This window comes from Chenopodium album, chromosome 2 (assembly GCF_948465745.1).
Source record: "Chenopodium album chromosome 2, dcCheAlbu1.1, whole genome shotgun sequence".
NCBI classification, from domain to species: Eukaryota; Viridiplantae; Streptophyta; class Magnoliopsida; order Caryophyllales; family Amaranthaceae; genus Chenopodium; species Chenopodium album.
In genome coordinates, this window is record NC_137835.1 from 544,100 (window position 1) to 553,374 (window position 9,275).

The window sequence follows — 9,275 nt, forward strand, 5'->3', positions numbered from 1 at the left end:
ATATCTACGTCTAATGCTTCGCAATCCTTAATGTAGGAATCTAACACTTGTCATATAGTGATATACTATCAATGATACCATATAATTAACCAATGATACCCTACAATTACCAAAATTGATTTGTTCTTAGCCTTAACAGATAAGAACTCTGATTACTGTATACAATTGTACAATTATAAGTTCATTTAATATTCAATACACCTAAAAAGAAAAATTTAAGAAAATAAAAACCAAAAAATCTACAAGAAATTATTAATTACAGAAAACTCCCCACCAAATTCAGGAATAGCAGAAACAGAAGCAGCACAAAGCTTTTCATGAAAAACCTCCATCAACTCATCTGGCACAAAGGCTGTCCTACAAAGTGGACACGTAATCTGATCATGATCCATCCAACGGTCCACACACGCTCTATGAAATATATGCCCGCAATTTGTCAGCCGTCGAATCTCCTCGTGATCTCGGAAATCATACAAACAAACCGCGCATTGCTCGGGCTGGTTTGACCCGGGTGAACATGAACATACCACGTCGTTGAACCTCATCACGGGTAGCATTTCTTGGATAATGGTGGCGGTTGCGGGCTTGGAATCGGGCCCGGGTTCGGGCCAGAAGATATCGGGTTCGAGGAAATGGGAGAGACCCGAGAATCTTGAGAGATTGAGGATGAAAGGTTGGAGGAAATTGAAGAGAGAAAGGGAGTTTATGAAGATTTTTGGGAGGAATTCTTGGGCATACCCGGTTGGGAAGCCCATCGGGCTTTGACTTGAACGGGTCGAGTCGTGTCGAGTTGAGTGTTGATGGCTTGGAAGTTTGAATGGTAAGTGGTGTGACGAATTTGGGAGCGAGTAAGACTAGTAGAGGTCGGTGTTTTGGGAGTTGGTATGTATTTTTTTTTTTTTGAAGGTGTTTTGGGAGTTGGTATGTAAAATATGAATAAGTTGGAGATGTTGGTCTATTTATAAAGAGGGTGGAATTAAGTAGAAAAATATTGGGTCATTGCCAAAAAAAAAAAAAAAATAATAAATAAAAAAATATGTTTCATTAAAATTTGCATTTTTCCGTTTTGACCACTATTAGCTTTTGTTTTGAGAGAGACATAAGTAATAATTTATTAAACGTAAATGAGATTAGTGAGGTATATGAAGTTGATTAGTAAGGAAGATGATTTATGAGAAAAAATTCAATTTTGAAATGAATTTGAACAATAAGTACTAGTATATTTGAGTTTTTTTAGAAAAATAGTCAACTGTGTTATTTCAAGGTGATTGAACACTTTTCATTTTCATCTAATTTAGAATAGTTGCTAGTTGAACATTTTTTTGGAGTGCCCTCCTCATAGATTATGGAGTTTGTTATCTCTTATGTCTTACTAAACTCGTGTGAATACAAACTATTATGAGGAACCAATTGGTTGTTGGTGTAGTGGTGATTGGGACTACACTTGGTAGGGAGGACCCGTGTTCGATCCCCCGCAACAACAATCGGGGGGGGGGGGGGGGGGACTGGAACCTAACCACCCAGAACTGATCCCCGAATCCGGATTAGCCCAAAGGGTGAACCGGATGGAACACCAAAAAAACAAACTATTATGAGGCAGAAAACTAGAAGAGTATCTTTCATGCTAGGTAAGAGCGAAGATGAACTAATCTATTAATTTAAATTGGAACATCTCTCATATTAACCTGATCGGGTATGGGGGCTAGGCACTACAAGAGTATAAGAGGGGAAAGGTGATTGGGATTGTGATCTAAGCACTTTAATTTAAGAGTAAGGGGGAGGATGAGGTGCTCCTGGTGAGTGGGAATTAAACCTTCAATCTCAAGGCTCCTAGAAATTGTTTTATACACCCGGATGTACCGTACATCAATGATTATTTGCTCTCATTTTGATGTTTGTTTTTCATTATATTATCAAATAAAGAGCAAAAACTAACATTGGGGTTAGTTAGATGTACGGTACACGCACACGGGTGTATATAACAATCTCTCCAAGGCTCCAACTCAGTCCTTATTAACACTAAGCCAACATTTATTTGTTTGGTATCTTTACTTGTATATGCTGTATTAATGTTCTCAAATAATCGGTACGGTCAAATTTGGCATACATATCAATGCACTAGAATTAATAAAAATATAAAAGTTGATAGTATGAAATTTTATAGTACCGCCTATTTAACAATATACAAAACAATATATATATTTCATGGTAAAATTTATTTTTATACGTTACTAAAAAAACATTGGTCAAAATTAATATGTAAATAGTGAAGAAAGTTAAATGTGTTAATTATTTAGAAATGGGAAGAGTAATAAAGAATTATATATTGTAAAATTTTATATAAACCTATTCACGATCTTAGCTTTCCCCAAACAACAATAGCAAATGGACTCCTGTAATTCACAATAAAATTAAGTCATGTAGAAACATAAACATGTAATTTTTTATAAACGCAAATTTTTGTATTACCTCCGGTCCAATTTACTCGCAATAAAGGGGTATTATTTATGAGACATAAAATATTCCTTTGTTGCGAGTACATTAGACCGGAGGTAGTATTTTTTTTTTTTTTTTAAATACCATAAGTCTTCTCACACCTCATTTCTTAACTTGTTCTTCAAGTCAAACTATACCATACATCACCAACAACATATCTCTACTCCATTCATTTTTCTCAACTTCTTCTTCAAGCCACACCACACATCACCAACAAATATATCTTTACTCTACCCATTTTCTCTCTCCTCTTTGCCAAATTGCTGCAAATAAAGCCCAAAATTGGGTGTCAAATTGCTGTGAAAACTTGTGACTATTTAACCTTAAGATCATCAACAACATTTGAAGTAGTGAAATTGATGAGAACCGGAGAAATGTGAGCTTGTTTTCTTCGTGAAATCTTAGATCGAACATTCTTCGTAAAAAATTCAACAACAATAGTAATATGAGTAGATTGTAGAATATTTATAGGGTGTGACTGGTTTGGTAAGGGTTTACTTGTAGGGTATTACTGCTTTGGTCAGGGGTTGCTTGTATGGTATTACTGGTTTTGGTCAGGGGTTACTTGTATGTGGTACTGGTTTGGTATAGGGCCTACAAGTAACCCTTGAATAAGTAACTCATACTCCCTCTGTTTTTTTTTATATGCATCACTTTCTATTTAGGGGTGTTTTTTTTATATATGCATTACTTCTATATTTGGTAGCTTTATACTATATTTTATTATCTCTCTCTCTTTTCAAATACCCCACTCAAAATATTTTATCATTTCACTCTCTTTCATGGTCCCCACTTATATTATTAAATAAATCATTCTCTCACACATACTATCTATTTCATGACCCACATTGTACTTTTATCAAAATAAATTAATCATCCACTTGCCCCACTTGCACAATATAATATTGAAGCAAATAACTTTCCTAAAACTCCGTGTAAATGCAAGTGATGCATATAAAAAAACGGAGGGAGTACAAGTAACCTTTGAATAAGTAACTCTTGAATTAACTCATACAAGTAACCCCTGAGAGCATTGCCACTAATGGGCATTTTTTTGGTTGTCCAATCTCTCTCTAACCACTTTCTCACTCCTCCTCCCCACGGGCATTTTCTTGGTCATTTTTTTTCTACACCAATGGTCAATTATTATAATCCCCACCATTCTCTCTCCTATTTTTAACCCTATAACCCACTAATATTTATCTCTCCTACACATCATTAAATTTGTAATTTAGTATTTCTTAATTTTATTGTTAACAAAATTTTGTATTGATTAAATTATTTAATTATTTTTATTATTAATTTATGCAAAATGTATTTTTTAATAAAATAATAATATTTATTCTTTAAGTAATACTTATTCGATCTGTAAAAAAAAATATAATAAAAATAAATAAATCATTTTAACTAAATTTTTTTATTGATTAAATTATGTATGAGTACAATATTAATTATTTTTCTAATTATTTTATGCGAAATTTCATTTTTCATTAGTACAACATTAACGATTACAACATTGGAACATAATGATCGTACACCTATCATACAAACCAAATAAATTAACGATTACAAAACTATTTATTCATTTGTACGACCGTATTTTTGCCAAATATGCTCAACTAAATCATTATGTCGCTCAAAATGTCTTCGTCGAAAGCAAGTGAGGGTTGTCGTAATATGGCAAACCTAGCCTGTAGAACTCCAAACGCACGTTCAACGTCTTTCCGAGCTGCAGCTTGTTTATCTGCAAATAACTTGTCCTTCTGGAGTTGAGGATATGTGATACCTTGTATAAATGTTGCCCAGTTCGGATATATACCATCTGTTAAGTAGTATCCCATGTTGTACTCATGGCCGTTTACCATAAAACTAATTGGTGGTGCCCGACCTTTCAAAACATCGTCAAACACCGGAGAGCGGTATAGGACGTTAAGATCATTACAAGAGCCGGGTATTCCAAAAAATGCATGCCAAATCCATAAATATTGATCCGCAACAACTTCCAGGATAAGGGTTGCGTTCTTGCTACGACCAAATACGACTAGCTTTAGCGAGTTGTTGGTTGGAACCCACCGGCATTCTTTGAGTCGACGGAGGGTATTTAGGTGTCTCAGGCACATTTTCTTCTTGGCTATCATCGTACTGAGAGTTACTTCCTTGGTAGACAGGAGGTGATTGCTCGTAATCAGTGTTTTAAGTTGGAATTTGTGGAGGTATTTGTTGTTGTGGAGGATTTTGCAGAGAGGTGTTGCTCAATCTTTGTAGGAAAAGTTGAAATTGAGGTTGATTCATGAAATTCTCATCTAAATCATTACAATTTTGAGAAAGTAGTGAGTAAAAGGGGTTATTGGGATCCATATCTATTTTTTTTATTAATTTCAAAAACTAATACAATAATAATAATAATAATAATAATAATAATAATAATAATAACACAAATAAAAATAATAATAATAATAATATTAATAACAAAAATAATAATAACAACAATAATAATATTAATAACAAAAATAATAATAACAACAATAATAATATTAATAACAATACTGCTAAAATAATAACAATAATAATTATACTTCCAATAATAATAATAATAATAATAATAATAATAATAATAATAATAATAATAATAATAATAATAATAATAATAATAATAATAATAATAATAATAATAATATTTATTTTAATAATAATAATTATAATAATAATAATAATAATATTTATTTTAATAATAATAATTATAATAATAATAATAATAATAATAATACTAATATTAAAAGGATGACTAATTATGAGGGAGAAATTGAGAGAAAATGTAAATACAACAAATTTATGTGAATTTTGGAAATATGAAAATATAGGCAAAATGGGTCTCTATTTGTAGGGAATTTTTTTTTCTAGCCGTTGGTAAATTTTTTTATTTTATTTTATTTTATTTTAAAAGCACAAAATACCCGTTACAAAAATATAACCGTTGCAATAATCAGGAATTTCCTGATTGGTCCAAGCTCCCTGACAAGATGCGTGTCAGCGCCTGATTGGGCGTGCTGACGCGCCTGTCAGGGGTGCAAGTAGTATTTTTTTTTGCTTTTCCCTTCCTCAAAACGCTGCGTTTTGAGTTGAAGCAAAGCACACGCTTCCTCAAAACGCTGCGTTTTGAGGTAAGGTGAGCAAAAAAAAAAGTTATTGGCAGATATGCACGTGGGGCCCACTAGTTCTTGGTCTGATTTTAATTTTGCTCAAACTTTGATCATAAAATGATTTGCCCATGGGCATTTTTTATTTAGCCCATTGATGGGGACTTTTTTTTTGGATTAAAACCCAAAAACTCCCAATGGGCATTTTTCTCCCCATTGGTGGCAATGCTCTGAATAAGTAATCCATACAAGTAACCCCTGAAAAAAAAAACAATTAACCCCTGAAAAATACAAGTAACCCTTGAATAAATAATCCATACTTACAAGTAACCTCTAAAAAAAAATACAAGTAACCACCCCTGAAAAATACAAGTAACCTCGGAACAAGTAATCTATATAAGTAACCTCTGGAAAAAAAAAAATACAAGTAACCCCTGAAAAATACAAGTAACCCTTGAATAATATAATCCATACTTACAAGTAACCTCTGGAAAAAAAAATACAAGTAACCCCTGAAAAATACAAGTAACCCTTGAATAATATAATCCATACTTACAAGTAACCTCTGAAAAAAAAATACAAGTAACCCCTGAAAAAAAAAATACAAGTAACCCCGGAATAAGTAAGTTCCATACAAGTAACCCCTGAATAAAAATACAAGTAACCCTTGAAAAAAAAATACAAGTAACCTCTAAAAAATACAAATAACCCCTGAAAAATACAAGTAACCCTGACAAAACCAGTAGTCCCGTTATGCGCGTGAATAGTAACCTCAATATGCACATCTAGGTTTGTTATTTTTGCTGACTTGACAGCAGGCCACACAGTGTTGCCTGGCCTGCTACCCCAAAAAAGCTCTGTTTTATAATTGTATCAAATGAAACCAATAAAAAAACAGTTACAATTGTTTTCTTGACTTTCCTTGCAAACAAGTTGTTCCGTGAGGAAAAGGGGAAAAAGCAACGTATTGAGAATTAGTCTTGCATCAAATAAATAAAAAATAAAAAGGGTTTTTCTACATTATAACCCTCTAACTTTCCGTTTTCTACTATGTGCCCCCTCTTTTTGAGAAATCTACACTGTAACCTTAAAATACATTTAGCTTCTATACGGTAACCTCGCCGTTATCTTGGCGTTAACAAATTCCGTTAGTTATTTTTTTTATCGATTTGCGTGTTAGAAATGGTTTCGTTAAAGGTTTTGGGGGGTATTTTGGCCATATAGGGTCCAAATTGAGCTCAGATTTCAAAAAAAAAATGACACAAATATCTTGTTTTGCATATTAAATACGTAAACACGCAAATCGAGACTTTTTTAATATGCAAAATGGGGCATTTGTGTTATTATTTTGCTAAATCTGAGCTCAATTTGGGTCCTTTAGGACTAAAATACCCCCAAAACCTTCAACGGAACCATTTTCAACACGAAATTGATAAAAAAAAAATATTATAAAATGGTGAGTAGGCCCCACTAACGGAATTTGTTAACGGCAAGGTTACCGTATAGAAACTAAATGTATTTTAATGTTACGGTGTAGATTTCTCAAAAAGGGAGGGCACATCGTAGAAAACGGAAAATTGGAGGGTTATAATGTAGAAAAACCCAAATAAAAAAGTATACTTGTATGTTTTAAGATTAGTAACAACGTTAATAGACATATAATTTAGTCATAAATTTTCAAAGTTACAATATTTTAGAAACTTTATTAAGGGTAATGCTATATGCAGCCCTAAGGGCTGCATATAAGCATTTAATATCTTTCCTTTTTTAGTATTAAATTGGGAATTTATCAACAATTCACGAGTAAATCGGTGTAATAATTGTATATTTATTGTCAATTCTTTCCACTTTTAGCTTCTTATATGCAGCCCTTAGGGTTACATATATCTTTTTCCCTTTATTAAATACTTATATGCATTGTGTATAATGTATATTATATTATCATTATCATCTACGAGTATTTATTTCTTTTTTACCCTGCAGATAACAGAAAAGATCATTACCAACTTAATTACCCTGGATTATCATATATATATATATATATATATATATATATATATATATATATATATATATATATATATATATATATATATATATATATATATATATATATATATATATATATATATATATAAAAGGGTAATGTTATACTCCATATGCCCTAAGGGCTACATATGAGAAATTAATACACTCTTGAAAATGGTACTTCCTCCGTCCCTAAATTAGGAATTAAGGAGGAAAGAATAAGACAAATAACAATAATTAGATAACGCAATGGAAAGTACAAAGATAGATTAGTTATTACTCATGACATGTCATCAATCCTTTGCAAAAAAAAAAAAAGGGACCAATCACATGCTCCTAATTGAAAATTTTTAACCAATCATATTCATTGTAATTTGGCACAAGGATTATGAGTGAGATTAGGTAAGGATGAGTGAGAAAGCATTAAATATAAAACAGGAAAAGAGAGTTGATTTACTAAAAAAACTTACCAAAAATAGAAAGGAGGAATGTAATTTAGGGACGGAGGGAGTATAAAATTAGGAATTCATGACAAAAATATGAGTAAATTAGTGTAATTAGTGTTTATATTTTCATGATTTTCAAACTTTATACAATTTTCAAGTGCATATTTAATGCTTATATGTAGCCATAAGAGTACTCGTATCAAATTTAAATTAATTGGCTGACTTTTTCAGTTTTTCTCCAAACAACCCTTAATTTAAATTAAATTAAATTGTGGTGAAAAATAAATCAAATCATATACGAAGTATGTAGACAAAGCAATAACGTGGAGAAATATAGTGCAGTGAATACGGTAACTACCTCTTAATTGCTTTATTAAGAGCTACGAGTGTATTAAATGCGCGAGGTCAGCTGATACACACTTGCATTATTAATTTATTATTGTGTAAAAGAGAAGGTCCAAATGTATAAATGGGTCCCCAAAACCCCAACCCATTATGTTCGTGTTATTTGGATCGTTTAATTTGTTGCCCCTACTAATTGGCTTACATACCATGCTTTTTTTTTTCAAGACCCTTATCAAGTTATCATTTTCTTGTATCCTGAATTAATTTCAACCTAAAAAATCATTTTGCATTTAAATTTTCTGACCTAGTAGTGGTTCAATGTATTTTATCTCAGGAAATAAATAGATCAAAGGATGATAAATTAATGGATTTGGAGGACCCTTAGACTGAATAGTCACAAGACTTATAAGTTACAACGTTAGATGTCATAAGTCGCAACCTCGGTCGTGTTTTCACGTACACGGTGTACCTAGATTTTTTTTTTTTTTTGCTCATTACTCAGTTTTTGCTCTTTAGAGTATTCAAAGAACGTAAAATTGATAAAGTGGCATGGCAAAAAAAAAATGCAATGAGTTTAGATAGAGTATAAAATATATTATTTGGCCTCAAGCATCAGCTTAATCTTTTGGTTGAAATGGTCCTTTAAGAGGACCCATGCTACATCCACACTTCAAGCCCAACGGGCTCTTGTGTAAGGGACGTTTATGTTTTATACTCTATCAAGTTTATCTAAATACAAGCTAGGGGAAGTCATAGGCTCTATCAAGGGTGACACTTGGCTCACCATTTTTTTTTCTCTTTTACAACAAATACTAGTTTTGAC

The 9,275-nt window shown here is 32.0% G+C and overlaps 1 pseudogene; it reads right to left on the reverse strand.

The window, feature by feature from the left end:
- Nucleotides 1-239: 239 nt before the first annotated feature.
- On the reverse strand, nt 240-755 carry LOC145605740 (brassinosteroid-responsive RING protein 1 pseudogene; annotated as a pseudogene).
- Between the last annotated feature and the right edge of the window lie 8,520 nt (nt 756-9,275).